The following is a 16437-nucleotide window of genomic DNA, read 5'->3' on the forward strand; positions in this document are numbered from 1 at the left end:
TATCCCTCTTCCTTCCTCTCTGTAAAAAATCAATAAAATATAAATAAATAAATAATCTGTAATATTTTTTATCTAAAAAAAGGTAAATCTAGCCAAAACAGGTTTTGCTCAGTGGATAGAGCGTCGGCCTGCGGACTGGGGGGTCCCAGGTTCGATTCCGGTCAAGGACATGTGCCTGGGTTGCGGGCACGTCCCCAGTGGGAGATGTGCAGGAGGCGGCTGATCAATGTTTCTCTCTCATCGATGTTTCTGACTCTCTGTCTCTCTCCCTTCCTCTCTGTAAAAAATCAATAAAATATATTTAAAAAAAAGGTAAATCTATTTACAAATATACCCTTAGGCACTATAAACATCTATGAGTTTATATTTCTGAAGATTGGCTCCCACATTGATAAACTCTTTTCATTTAACTGTGTGCTTTGAACCCTTGGATGAAGCTCTCTCAGCAGGATACTTTCTCAGTGCTGTCGGTACACTAGTTTCTGCAATTCCTTTGCAATATAACTCCTTTCTCCAAATAGGCCCTATCCTTTCCCTGGCTAGGTTATACTGTGAGTTACTGTTGATCTGATGATCAGAATGGGAGGCAGGAGTAAATCTTAAATATATATATATATTTCAGAGAGGAAGGAAGATAGAGAGAGAGAGAGAAAGAAACATCAGTGATGAGGGAGAATCATTGATAGGCTGCCTCCTGCACACCCCATGCAGGGGATCCAGCCTGCAACCCCAGCTTGTGTCCTGAGAATCAAACCATGACCTCCTGGTTTATAGGCTGAATCTCAACAATGAGCCATGCTGGTCGGGAGGGGTTAATCTTAAATGTAATCTTCAAAGGCAGTAGCCTCTTTATTGTTTTCAAGCAAGAAGGTAGTGTTACCCTTTAACTGGGAGGAGAGGGCCACTTCCCAAACCCAGAAAATTATGATAATCTGGGGATTCAAACAATTTTCAAAAAGATATATGCATCCCTATGTTCATTGCAGCATTATTTACATTAGCCAAGATATGGAAGCAACCTAAGATGATCAACAGATGATTGGATAAAGAAAAAATGGTACATATATACAATGGAATATTACTCTGCTATAAAAAAGAATGAAATCTTACCATTGGAGACAGCATGATGGACCTAGAGGGTATTATGTTAGGTGAAATAAGTCAGTCAGAGAAAAATCAATACAATTTGATTTCACTTATATGTGGACTCTAACGATGTAAAGGAATAAACAAAACAGAAACAGATTCATAAATACAGAAAACAAACTGATGGTTGCCAGACTGGATGGAGGCTGGGGTTTGAGTGAAAAAGATGAAGGGCATAAAAGTCCAATTGACAGTACAAAATAGTCACAGGGATATTAAGTACAGCATAGAGAATATAGTCAGTAACACTGCCTGTTGCTAAGTGGGCACTAAACACATCAGAGGGCTCACTTCATACATTCTATAAATGTCTAACCATTGTATTATACACTTGAAACTAACACAGAGTAGTATTAAATGCCAACTGTAATTGAAAAAACTCCTTTTAATTAAAAATCTTTTAATGTATAGATAGATACCAATGATCCTATTGCAAGTCACAGTGTACCATTCCTTCTCCGAAGGCCTTGATCTTGGCATAGTAGACTTTCCAGACTTGAGGATTCTCTGGACTCTGCAACCCTTGTCATTAAGTTCTGGGCATGATCCTCCACTTGCCCCTCTAGCTCAGTGATGGCGAGCCTATGACACGCGTGTCAGAGGTGACACGCGAACTCATTTTTTTGGTTGATTTTTCTTTTTTAAATGGCATTTAAATATGTAAATAAATATCAAAAATATACATCTTTGTTTTCCTATGGTTGCAAATATCAAAAAATTTCTATATGTGGCACGGCACCAGAGTTAAGTTAGGGTTTTTCAAAATGCTGACACGCCGAGCTCAAAAGGTTCGCCATCACTGCTCTGGCTTAAGGGAATGAAAGTCTCTTTATATCCTACCAATTAGACCTCTGGTTTCACAGTTGGCCTGAAACAGGTGATTAATCAGCTCTAGCCTCACCTTGTCTTTCTCCAAGGTCTCTATTAGCCAAAATAGACACCCAATTCTCTAATTCTTATATCTATCACTTTTCCAGAATTTCTCAAGTGGATTCGGATTGCACTCACCTTGACATTTCCTCAATCCTGTATCACAACTCTTCCACTTTAACAATTACTTCCCTACAGCATGCACAGTACTTCATCCCGCACCAGTAATGAATCCTTGATGCCAATCAGCCAGTGGGGAACACAGTTTCAAAATGCATTTTAGAGTCTGTGCTTCTGACCACTCAGCCCTGGCATTGGTAGTCATATGTGGGATTTCCCAGGAAGGAGACTTAAAGATGGAAATTGATTTCCCTGTGAGTCACTGGAGAATACTCTCTGGGATCAATACTTAAAAGTGAGTGAGAGAAGCAGGATTGTACAGAGGGTGATTGGAACTGGAGTGGAATTGCACCAGAGGCCCCAGTCACTGTCACAGTAACTCTCAATTGGCAAAGATGACCCAAACTGAGGCTAATGGGTGAACTTTGTAGCCCTTCATACCCACTGCGTTGCCAGTAGAAAAGGGGCCTAAAATTTCATAAGGCAGCTCCCTTTGGCCTAAGGGCATTTGCTGGGGAGGGAATTAATCTGTGAGATGCCAGCAGTAAACATACCCTGAATCTAGGAAGAATAATTGCCTTGAAAGAGGAATCTGTAGTATATACTACATCTACTAATAGTTAAACATCATTCTTTTTATGAAGTATTCTTTATCAACAATGTATTGCTCATACAGTTGTATGGGTACTACTGCTCCTCATTCATTCGATTCATTTATATTATAAATTATCATTTGCATATCTATCTCAACTGTGAAATTTTAAACCCTTTGAGGTTAGGGATCATATATCTAGCCAACACTTTTCACATACAAGGACTGATTAACAGCACCCTGAAGAACTACATCAGAATTCCAAGTAAGCTAGACAATTTTGCAATTTTGACAACTTATTAATATTCATGTGGTACTTATGTGATAAAGAAGGATAAGGAAAAATACTGCACTAAAATTATAAAGAACATAATGAAAAGACAGACAATCATTGTTATTTTCCGCTGATGTAAACATATTTAAAGTAGGGGGGGAAGTGACTAAAGACAGAAATGAGGAAGAAATGCCTATTAACAACAACAAAAAGAAAACTGAAAAATTTGAAATTATTTCATCTAGCCCTGATTTTAAAATACAGATTCAGGTTCAGAAATGAATATGTAATTGTTGCTTTTAATGTTTAATTTCTCTATTTTGTTATTTTAACTTGTGTGGCAATCTAGATTTTTTTTAATAAAAAAAATTAGAACCAAATCCTATTTAGGAGGTCACTTCATCTGACCAGTTTGCTAGAGTGATTAAATTTGTAAAGTACAAATTCACTAACATACTCATTACTATTTGAAATCTCAAAGAAATGCTTTGGGGTATATACAATTATGATAATGTGTTACTATTTGAGACATCTGAATATCTGACTGTGCTACTTCAAACCAATAAATTTAAAAATTGTTTTTAGATATTTTTGCATATAAATTTATCTGTGTCAATATCTCATGTTTATTAAAACTACAATATGGAAAATGATTAAACCAAGAAAAATGTTCCTTTAATTTTAAAGCAATCTCCAAGTACTTATCAATCAGATCTACCAAGAAAAGCACACATTAACATATAATAGTTAAAATTTCATTGATAATGACAGATAAAATTATATACACTTCTAGTAGGTTGGGTTTTTTTGTTTTGTTTTTTAAGAAATTATGTCTCTAAAGCACATTATTCTGGCTGAGGTTCTTCCCTTACAGCAACATTGATTTAAATGATTCATCTTCTTTTTTTGCAGTTAAATGGGAGAGATAATCAAAATCTAGATTGACAGGTTTTTATACAATATTATTTCTACCTTGTGCTGACCCAATTTTTTTTAAATTTAAATTCTTTATTGTTTAAAGTATTACATAAGTCTCCTTTTCCCCCCATTGACCTCTCCCTGGCCGCCCCCACCCCCCAGCACATGCCCCAATTTTTTTTTTCCAGCTAGTTAAAACATCTGAAGTGGCCTTAATAAAACTCATTCAGGATCATTTATTTGTAGGAAAAAGTATGAAGTTTGTCCAAGGAGAAAGCCCATCTCCCAACTTATTATTTTGCTTCCTTCACTTTCATTATATTCATTAGCAAGCATCTAGCTATTACACTCATTCAATATCCTACATAATAAAAGCCTAATATGCTAAGTGTCCGGTTGTCAGGTCATCTGTTCAACCAATCAAAGCGTAATATGCTAACGATATGCTAAGACCACTCAACCGCTCGCTATGACATGCACTGACCAACAGGGGGCAGACGCTCCAACTAGTACGTTAGCTTGCTTCTGGGGTCCGGACAATCTGGACTGAGGGAGATGGACAGGAAATGCCCTGGAGCCCTGCGATCCCTCCCTGGCTGGCTAACCTCCTGCATCCCTCCCCGCCCTGATCATGCATCGGGGTCTCTCAGCCTGGCTTGCACCCTCTCACAATCTGGGACCCCCCAGGGGATGTCGGAGAGCCGGTATTGGCCCGATCTCACAGACCAGGTTGAGGGACCCCACTGGTACACAAATTTGTGCACTGGGCCTCTAGTCTGTTAATAATAAGGCTGGCTTCAAGCTAATATCTTGTGTGACGTTTCAGGCCATACCATAGTCAATTATCATATGAGGCTCTGCAGGCAGGTCTCCTTGAGGGAAGCTCCCCTTTCAGACTACATTTACTGCATAGCCAGTGCATTGAAGTTTTTTTTGGAGAGAGTTACAGTCAAGACTCAGGGACTCAGGTCAGCCATGCTCATGTGTATGCAGTCCTAGTCCATGAGATTCCATTTGGAGGTCCTCTTATCAGGGGTACAGGTAAGGTAATTCCCAGGCGCCTCTACCACAGACTTCTTTATCCTAAGCCTTTCCCATGTTGACTTAGTCACTCCTATCTCTTTCCCCACTGCTTCCCCATACGCCACAGCTCAACAGAGAGGCAGAAGCCTTTTTTGCAAAGGCTCCTGTGCTGCATCTACCTGACCTTCAGCTGGTGCTATTCCAGGGGGAAATAGTGTAATTCTGGGGAGTTGGCACCACTTTTTTACCTCTTTCCTGTTACAGGAAGTGATAAAAGCTTGATTGTTACTTTTAGCTTGGTCCTAATTTTCCATCTTGACACCTGATTGCTTAACAGTTAAGTATTTAGCAAATGTTAGACATTACTTCAGTAATCACACAACTTGTTTTCTTGTTACCAAAGATTCTTTATCTCAGAGATGTGTTCATTGTTAAATGTACTATTCTTTTCAGCCATATCCAGATTTTACTATAGTACTTTAAAAGACAGAAATAATTTTAGGCTTACAGGATAATCAAAGAGGGTGGAATTTGAGGCATTGTGATAACTGGTGTAAGGTTTCAGAGCATGTATTTTGAAAATCTAGTTCTTTTTTTTATTGTGGTAAGAACACAACATAAGATCTACTCTCTTAAAATTTTGTGTGCACAATACAGTATTGTTAACTATAGTCACAATATTTTATGATAGATCTTTAGAGCTTATTCATCATGTGTAGCTGAAATATTATACCCACTGAACAGCACCTTCCCATTTCTCCATGCCTCTACTCCTTGCCAACCACCATTCTACTCTGTTTTTATGACTTTGTCTATGTTAGATACCTCATATACAAGTGGACCCATGCAGTATGTATTCTTCTGTGACTAGCTTATTTCACTTAATATATTGTCCTCCAGGTTCATCTATGTTGTTGCATATGACAGGATTTCCTTTTCCTAAGGCTAAAGAACACTCCAGTATAAATGTATACCATACTTTCTTTATCCGTTCATCTGTTGATGAACATTTAGGTTGTTTCCATACTAAGGCTATTGTGAATAATGCTGTAATAAACATGGGAGGGCAGATATCCCTTTGAGATCCTGATTCCAATTCTTTTAGATAAATTGGCCAGGACTTTGTATTTGCTTTCCCCCTGCCAGGAATGCTCTTTTCCCAAAAGTCTACTACTTGCTCCTTTACTTTTTCTCAAATGTTGACCCTATCCAAAACTAAAACTGCCCCCTTAACACACTCCCTCATGTTCTCTGCTGAATGTCTAATACCTAAAATGATGTTTGAAACATGGAAGGTGTTCAATAAATACTTATTGAATAAATGCAATAGAAAATATGTCTACAATTGGGAAACCCAGAATACTTTTTGATATCTCAAAATCTATTACATATTGTCATTGAAGCTCATCTGATACTTCAATATAGATAAGTAGTCTATTTGCAAAGTCCTTATAATGTTCAGATTGAAATAGATAGCAAATTCCAAAGTGGCTGTAGGTAAGGGTTGTTTAGAATCACAGCCATAGGAAGTAACATGTAGCTCTGGATTTCTGTGCATAGCCAAAGAATCATTTGCAGATCATACCTGGCCCGAATGCAATTCTTCCTGCTTAAAGCTAGAGCTTCGGCAACAGAATTCAGAGAGAGACACAGCTCAGATCAGAGAGCACAGAGAACACAGAGAATGAGAAAGAGCATGTGGATACAGAGGATATTCCTCCTAATGAGTAGCCACAGGCAACATTTGAAAGTAAGCAAGCCTCCTAAAATTCTAGCACTCCACAGATTCATGGGAATGATTAATGAAACCAATTAATTCAAGTCTGCACCCTCAATCATTGCAAATACTCCAGAAATGGTCTGTCGTTAGTGGTGAACCTATTCCAGGGGAAGTAACTATTGAAGTGCAGGTAGCTAGCTAACTTACTGGCTCTATGAAATACCTTAAGCACCATTTTGTTTCTCACTCACAACTTGATACAGATGTGTATTACTTCATAAGAAAGGAAGGTGAAGTGTAAAAAAATAGATATATTGCTCAAAATCATAATCTAGGAAGTAGCGAGTGCAGAATCCTATGCTATATCATATGGACAAGAGCTACCAGGTGGATGAATGGAGAAAACCAGGATCTGAGCTAGTCCTGCCAGGCTAAGCATTTCTACGATCTCCCAGGAAGGAAGAGTTAGCAGGAGGTAACACGACCACAATGCTTATTAACTGTAGTTATGTACATATACAGTTAACTGCAAAATCAGTTTTGGCTGACTTAGGAACCCCAATTATTTGCCAAAAATGTCATGTCACACAAAGGAAATAGACTATGTAAAAATGATAAATTAGTATATTCACTTTATAAAATGTTGAATGAAGATGGTATCAAGCAATCTTATTAGTGTTATTAAAACACCAGTATGTCTGCATAGTTTTTAATTTTATCATAATTAACTTGATGTCAGATAGTGTTTCTGCTAATGACCTCCCATCATCATTTTCCTTGCACGGTCCACTGCTCATATCCTCAGTTCCACACTGTATGAGAACCCCCAGGATTGCTGGTCCATAGGTTAGGATCAAACTCTCTCCTAGGAGAGTAGTGAAATAAGATCATGGCTGTGGGTGAGCAACAGGTGGCATAAAACTATGAGTATGAGCAAGTGAAATTGGAATCCTGAGCCTGAGTATGTATCTATAGTTGCTCAAAGTTCTACTAGGTAGAAACAGCTTAAGAGGGAGGATCTTGAGATACTACTTATTGATATACAGTGACTTCTAAAGAATATAATAAACCTAGTATTGGCATGGCTGCAAGACAGCCACAAGATTGTATTGTATCCCTATTATGATAATGGTAAATAAGAATAAGTTTGTCAAAGCAAGCTCTCTCTATCATCATATAAACCACATAATTCAAGGAGGTGGTTAATATAATAGGATTCTAATACAAATTCAGGGTTGCAAAAGGTATTTTGATTTTTTTAAATAATTATATACACTCATTTTTCCCTATTTTGTCTCCAACTATGCTAATTTGCATTTTCATATAGCAGCAATTTCAACCAGTGTGCCATAAGAATTTTTAAAACATGCAATACCTGACTATTTCTTCAGGGGCACTGACCTCTTTTCCCTTAGGTTGTCAAAAAAAAAAAATAACAGCCAACACAACAATAACCATCTGGTATGAATGAATCAAAATTATACCTATTTTTTTCTGTCAGATTGGCAAAAAATATATATTTTTTGTTGTGCCACGGAATTTTAGTAACTAGTTTATGTGTGCCATGAGATGAGAAAGGTTGAAAATTGCTGTCATAGCACATTAAAAATGTCCTATAATTTATTTTAAAAGAGTATTTGAATGGTGATTAAGGTCTCATTTTAAAAAACAAACTGGTTAGTAGCCCTAACTGGTTTGGCTCAGTGGTCAGAGCATTGGCCTATGGATTGATAGGTCCCAGGTTCAATTCCGGTCAAGGACATGTACCTTGGTTGCGGGCACATCCTCAGTAGGAAGTGTGCAGGAGGCAGCTGATCGATGTTTCTCGCTCATCGATGTTTCTAACTCCCTATCCCTCTCCCTTCCTCTCTCTAAAAAAAAAAAAAATCAATAAAATATATTTAAAAAATAAAAAACACACAGTACTTGTGTTGCTTTAAGAGAAATTTAATAAAGAAAGGAAATAAAATGCTTAAATGAAAAACTGCTAACAATATTACTGAGAGAAAGGGCCCCACAGCAATAAATGGATTTAGATTTGGACATAGGGTAATGCTAAATCATGAATGCATTCTGCAACACTGAAAAGTACTATTTAAGATCTCAAAGCAGTAAAAAGAGCAGATATAAAAGCTCAATTGTATTTTATGGGATCAGCTTAGAAATCACATATTATGTCAACAGGAAAATATTTTCATTTCCAAAATAATGTGCATTTATGACAGGATATTCCATCACCTATGAGCTGAATCAGATAAACCTGAAGTAGAAAATTATTCTAGGCTGTACCCTACTGAAAGACAGGATCTGTTTTATGCTTAAACTAAACAGAATGCTTGGAGCCAACCTGGCTTTGGTTATGAGTAGGTTAGGTGTTCATATAATATATCATGCAAACTAGGATACCTTTGTAGGTGAAAGGGGCACTTTGCTAGGGCAAGAGCAGTAAACCAGGGGGATTATCCCAGGTAACCAGGAAGTTAAAGCCATCGTATTTAATAAGTATAACATGATGTCTTTGGAAGGACTTAAATATAATTCTCACTTATATTTACATTTATTCAATTTTTTTAAAAAAATAGTAACTATTTATTTATGGCATGTAAGGTCAAGAATCCTGAATAGGATAATGCATTAATTATTTATCATAATCGTATAGCAATTTTTAGGCTTTTGTATTTCAAAGGTAGAAGAGACCAGGGTTGCACTAAACCATTGACTGCTTTGAATAAAAGAAAAGGAAAAGAGGTATGCATAGTTGTATTATATTCAACCAGTTTTTATTAATTGCCACATTCACAGATAAAAAAGACAAGTTTCTTCCACCAGAATGACTACAATGAAAAAGAAAGGCAGTGCTAATATGTGGGGAAACCAAACATCACATATCCTCTTTGCATTATCTATTAAAACTAAGTACTTATCTCTGAACCATCAATTTCTAATCTAACAGAAATGTGTACAAATATTCAGCAAATGGCATAGAATTGTTTATAGCAACATCATTTGTAAGAATCCCAAACTAAAACGATTAAATTACCTATCAATAGAAGATTAGAGAATACATTTTGATATATTCACACAATGAAATACTATCCATCAATGAAAATGCTGCAACAACTCTCAACAATATGGATCAATCTCACATACATAAACTTTAGCAGAAGAATTCAGACATAAAAGAGGATATATACTCTTCTATTGATGTAAACTTGAAGAACAGCCAGCCAAGTCTACGGCATTAAATGTCAGGATGGCTTACTAGCCTTGGGGTGTTAACACTGACTGGCAGGAGTCACAGGGGAAAACGCTCCTGTGTCAAGATTTTGTTTCTTCATCTGGGTGCTTGTTACATGTGTGTGATCAGTTTGTGAAATACTAAACTGCAACATACTATTTGTGCAATTTCCTTACATAAATAATATGTTTATAAATATTTTTAGAAGAGACAAGCTTCAGTTGAGCACCAGTGGAAATAATAATAAATTTTGAATTAACAAGATCTGAACTAATGATGTTTTAAAGCGTATAGAAGCATTAGTTCTCTTTTGGTCTTTGGGAAAAGAAGCAGTATGCAAAAAAAAAAAAAAAAAATAGTCCAAGGTTTTGTAAAATAGTTTCAAAGGATCACTTCTAATTTTAAATCTCCTTTAAAAAGAGAGTATAGCCAAAACCGGTTTGGCTCAGTGGATAGAGCGTCGGCCTGCAGACTGAAGGGTCCCAGGTTCAATTCCGGTCAGGGGCATGTGCCTGGGCTTGTGGGCACGTCCCCAGTGGGGGATGTGCAGGAGGCAGCTAATCAATGTTTCTCTCTCATTGATGTTTCTAACTCTCTATCTCTCTCCCTTCCTCTCTGTAAAAAATCAATAAAAATATATTAAAAAAAAAAAAAAAGAAGAGTCTGGCCCTAACTGGTATGGCTCAGCTGGTTGAGTGTCATCCAGTGCAGTAAAAATTCACTAGTTTGATTCCTTATCAGGGCACATGCCCAGGTTGCTAGCACAGTCTCCAAATATATGTATATTATATATATTATGTGTACATATAATACATATGAATTTCTAGTACTGGTGACATTTTCCCCATGTTTTTCTTATTTTACAATTATATTCAATGATTATTTCTACCAAAAAAGGTTATTTTTAGTTTTAAAAATATAATTGGTACAGTTTTAAGGATTGTTTTTAGACAGTAGAAATAAGAATGTGTTGAAAGGACCCTCTACTTTTTAATGGGAAAGAAAAATGTTTAGTGGTATCACCTTTAACTAATAACATTAACAATAATATAGAATGTAAAATATAATTTGTATTTCTGGATAAAGTCACTAGATAGGTTGTACTCAATAATTCAAATATATTTAGAAAGGCTTGCAGAAATGTTATGTTGAAAAAAAAATCTAGAACAGACATATCCCTTCTTCAACTTTGTTTATCAATCTATACTAATAAAAGGGTAATATGCTCATTAGAGCGGACATCTTCTGGATGACCTTCCGCACATCCATCCTGACAAAGCCGAGCCTGGGTGAAGCCGCCCGCCCACAGTCCTGGGCGCCAGCGCCTGCAGTGGCTGTGGCCCAGAGGAGGGAGAAAAGCTGCCTGCCCGCCCCGCGGTCCCGGGCGCCAGCACCTGCTGCCTGGGAGAGGGACAAGCTGCCCGCCCCGCAGTCCCTGGCACCTGCGGCTGCAGCCCAGACAAAGCCACCTGCCCATCATCCTCTTTGGCTGTGGCCAGCCCTGGCGAAGCTGGCCTGGGCCCCAGGTGTCTGCAGCCGGCCAGAGGGAGGGAAGCCCGGGTCCTGGGTGCCTGCCGCCAGCCAGAGGAGGGAATCCTGGGTCTCGGGCGCAGGGCCGAGGCTGAGGCGGTTATGGGCGATCAGGCCTGCAGGGGAGCACTTAGGGGCAATCAGGCAGGCAGGCAGAGGGGTTAGGGGCGATCAGCCAGGCAGGCAGGCAAGCAGTTAGGAGCCAGCATTCCCAGATTGTGAGACCCACAGGGATCGGGCCTAAATAAGCAGTTGGACATCACCTGAGTAGTCCCAGTTTGGAGAGGTACATGCCGGGCTGAGGGATCCTCCCCAACCCCCATGTATGAATTTCATGCACCGGGCCTCTAGAAAATGTATAAAAACCTGTCTTTTGCATTCTAAACTCTTATTATTAAAATGTTTGCTCCAAATGCAAATGTATATAACTTAAAAACTATTATAGTAAATCATCTTATAATTTATAATCCAGTTCTGTAATGACTTTCTTTTTATACTAGTATTTTAATTTATTGCTATTCACATTTGTTACATCTTATTCATATTTTTTTTCAATTTTATTCCTATTGCTGTTAATGCTTATTGCAATGTTGAAGTAAAACATAATTTGTACCTGATTCTGCATGTTATCATTGTACTTAGAACAAACACATATCACTAACAAGCCAGCTAGGTATTGAATAATTATTTATGTTATAAAAACTTTATATTGATGTTTAAGAAAATATTAGTAATACTTGTAGAAATTGGGATTTTGGGTAGGCATGTGATTAATTATGACTTTTCCAAATTTAAATAATGAAATATAAACTAACATTATATTTTAAAATTCTTTAGGCAATGTATTTTAAAAACGGGACTAGATTTGGAGAAAATTGTATGCTTTTAATATGTTAACTTGCCTTTCTTCCTCTAGACTCTTTTATTTTTTTTTCTGAGTTAAGATATAAAAATTTCATCAAATAACCATTTGCTTTTGTGTTTTGTTTCTTTTCCTCAGTAACTTTGAGACAAAACTGTTAAAATGGGAAAAATTATGGACTTTGATTAAGAATTTTGAAATTCATTTGTAAAAGATATAGATATAGATTAGATATAGATATAGATATAAGTTAACTTGTTAACCTCTACCTAGTAAAGTCAGTATTCTGGAGACCATATTGGAGAATATTAGGGTCACCTTTATTAAGAAATTAAAGTTTGGTTGTTTCATATGTTACAAGTCTATATAGAGAGAAAGCATTCAGAATAGCAATGTAGAATTTTTTCCCTAGCTATCACAATTTTTGAATTGTCTCTTGAAAAAATGTTCTGCTTAGAGAATTGATATTAAAGAGTGATATGCTAAACATTTACTCATCTCAATTCTCTAAATTTTATACCCGAACAATTATAGAAAGCTGTATTCCAGGTCTTTATAGAGTTGGCCTTTGGTAACTCTTCCTTAATTAAGACGACTTTTGGTCTTAGGTCTTTACTGAGTTCTGCAAGAAGGGATGTCTCCATGCAACATGTTTGCAGAGGCAGCTTTACCATGAAGGTGATGGAAGTTCAACCGTCAGGGCTCCTCACTTCTATAGGCACCTTCCAAGGCTCTTGGAGGGGCCCTAATACTGGGTTCATAAAGTTGAACATTCTAGTAAAATTTTCAAAAGTAAAGCATTTTTCAACAACCTGTTAAAACCACAGCCTGGGTCCATTCCACCTTCTCCTCTGACACCCCACCCTCATTGTCTGGTGGTATTAGTGAGGCCCCAAGAATGTTAGTTATCTAAGAGGAGTTTGGGCTGGCCAACAAGTTATTTCAGATTTAGTGGATTACATTATGTGATTGTGGTAACTTTACTGGATAATTATGCTCTTTCTAACTATCCTGGCACATACTGTTTTACTCCCCTAGTATCATGAAACAAACCTACAGGGCCTGAGGTTATAACATGACCAGCATTGGAAGAACAAGAGTAGTGGAAAAGAAACAAGGTTTAAAATGTATAGAACCATAACTAGTCTTTGAAAAACACTTCCAACTATGAGACAGCTAAAACTGTTAAGAATTCTGTTCTCTTTGGTACCAAGTGAATATACATGTTTTCACCTACCAAGAATAGACAGAACAGTTGTTTATGCTCAAAGATTCAGCATAAACAATATAAACAACAACCACATGAGATTTTTTCCTTTTTTTCACGGGTCTATAGGGAAATAGATTCATCAGAACTCCTATATTTATAGAATACAAACCTGTAGCAGTACTATAACAAGTAAGTCTGAGTGAAGTTGCATGTTTTTGCATGCCAAAGTTTCAAATTTAATCTGGTGTATCAGCTCAGAATTTCCTGGATGATTCCTTAGCCCAATTTACCCCCTGATGTTTTATAATGTAACTCTCTTTTATCAAGCTTTCATTAAATTACTAGAGGCCCGGTGTACGAAATTCGTGTACAGGAAGGAGGTCCCCCTCAGCCCAGCCTGCACCCTCTCCAATCCGGGACCCCTCGGGGGATGTATGACTGCTGGCAGTCAGACATCCCTCTCAAAATCCGGGACCGCTGGCTTCTAACTGCTCATCTGCCTTCCTGCCTGATCACCCCTAACTGCTGCCCCTGCCAGCCTGATCACCACTAACTGCCTCTGTGTGCCGACCTGATCACCCCTAACTGCCCCCGCCCCCTTGCTGGCCTGGTTGCCCACGCAGCCTGCTATGCAGTCATTTGGTTGCCCCATACTAACCCCCCTGCCGGCCTGGTCGCTCCACACAGCCTGCTGTTCGGTCATCCGTATGGTCATTTAGGTCCTGATGGCCCTGGCCTTTTATATATTAGGATTATATTTTAAAAAATATTTTCTACTGAACACTATCGTAAAGTATTTTTTGAAGTTGGTATTATATAAAGACAATAGTTAAAAGTGAAAAGATTTTAAAATCATCATTAGAATAATAGCTACCATTACTTCAACAGTGACTCTGGCCTATTTTGCTTATGTAAATTATTTAAATTTTTTTTCTTTGTGCCAATAACTTCTCCATCTCATTCTCTTCTACTATCATTCATTTACAGGACACGTTCTAATAATGATCATTTTCTCAGGACAAGAACTGTCAGTTTTACAATCGTGAATCAATTTACTTTCTTTTGTAGAATGAGAGCAAGATATTTTCTCTACACACATATACCTATACATATCCTATGTAATAAAAGGCTAATATGCAAATAGACCAAACAATGGAAAGACCTGTCACTATGATGCGCACTGACCACCAGGGGGCAGGTGCTCAATGCAGAAGCTTTCCCCTGGTGGTCAGTGTGCTCCCAGAGGGGGAGTGCTGCTCAGCCAGAAGCCAGGCTCACAGCTGGTGAGTGCAGCAGCGGTGGCAAGAGGGAAGCCCGGGTCCCGGGTGCCAGAGGGAAGCCAGTGCTGGCAGCCAGGGGAAGGAAGGCCTACTCTTGCACGAATTTCATGCATTAGGCCTCTAGTGTGTATGTAATATCTTACATGTATACTGCTAAGTGTGTTTGTGTACATGTGTGGAGCCTTATTAAGTATTTTAAAAGACACAATTTCTCTATGAAGATGCATCATGCAGTCCTGGCAGTATGATATTGCTTTGACAATTTAGTTCAATTACCTGCATGGCATCTTGACTTTGATAAAGGGTATGTAACTTTCACTGCTGAACCAAAAAACTGCATTCATTTCTGGCCACTGTGTGATGCTCCTATTAGATCTACAGAGCCCTGAAAAATCCTGGCAATCTTAGCAGCACTGCCAATCCAACAGCCTTGGCTGATATTTCCGAATGAGGGTTTTTCTATGTAGGTAGCTATCTGCTCTCCAATTCGACTCCTAAGAAACAGTAGGTGCTCTCTTCAGTGAAACCTATCAACTCCCTTCATAGTGCCCATTCTTTTTTCTTTTCCAGAGGAAGGTCTTAGTTTGGATATACAAGTGATCTCAGTCAGGGAAGTCAAGCCACAAAGGACATCTCTGAATATTGCATTTCCAATTTCACATCTGGGGGATAGTGTAGGCTTTGATGAATACAGGTGTGTGTGTATAGTATAAATGTGTGTGTATTTGTATTGGGTTGTGAGTGGAGAAAAGAGCAAGTCCACGCTCAGAATGTAAACCACACCCTCCAGTCCCTCCTTCACAAACAATAAGGAAACTGAGATTCAAGTGCATTCTAAGATCCTTGCTAGAGTTTGCTGTGACTACTCAGAGGACACAATGAAAGAGAAAACAGACTCTCACTGGATGGGACTTCTCAAACAGTCACATGGCATGCCTGCTCTTTCTTCCCTTCATGCATTCAGAACAATATCATGTACTGATGGACATTTCTTTAGACAAGTAAACTTGTTCTCACTCATGATTTCTATGAAGTCTAAAACAACTGGGAAGAAAACATTGAGAGAGTATTGATATTTCTTCCCCTCTTTTTAGTAGGGTTTGTTCTTTAACACTATAAGTGCATCTGTGATATTTTCATACTGTGTTCATTTAAAAAGGTATCTTTCCTAGGCTTTAATTTTAAGATAGTAAAATGATAAGATAAAAATTCTCTGCCAAACAATGAGTAAAAACAAAAAATGAAAGAAAACAAAACAGCAAAAATATACTAGCACAATCAAGGGAAAAGATTAGAGAATAGAAAAAGAACTTAACAGAAGTTGCAAGCTATTAATGTGTCTTGGTTTAGGACAATCCCAGTAGCTCCAAATTCTGTTCAGTTTGTATTGGGAAGTGGATGGATGTGGATTACATAAGAAAACAATGTTCAAAAAGTATCACCAATAATTCCACTCAGGAGAGTAAGAGAAGTGAGGTTTGAGATGGAAGAGGAGGTAAACATTTCCACAGAAGTAAAGCCCCCCGCCTGCCTTCTTCTGATTCACTATCAGGGACGAGGAAAACCGGCACTTCACCACTTTGGTGATTCCCTAAATGGGCATAAAACTGTAAAGGGAAAGTTAAACACTCCCCCAAACACTCAGAGCTAATTA

The sequence above is a fragment of the Myotis daubentonii genome, chromosome 4 (assembly GCF_963259705.1).
Source record: "Myotis daubentonii chromosome 4, mMyoDau2.1, whole genome shotgun sequence".
Classification (NCBI taxonomy): Eukaryota; Metazoa; Chordata; class Mammalia; order Chiroptera; family Vespertilionidae; genus Myotis; species Myotis daubentonii.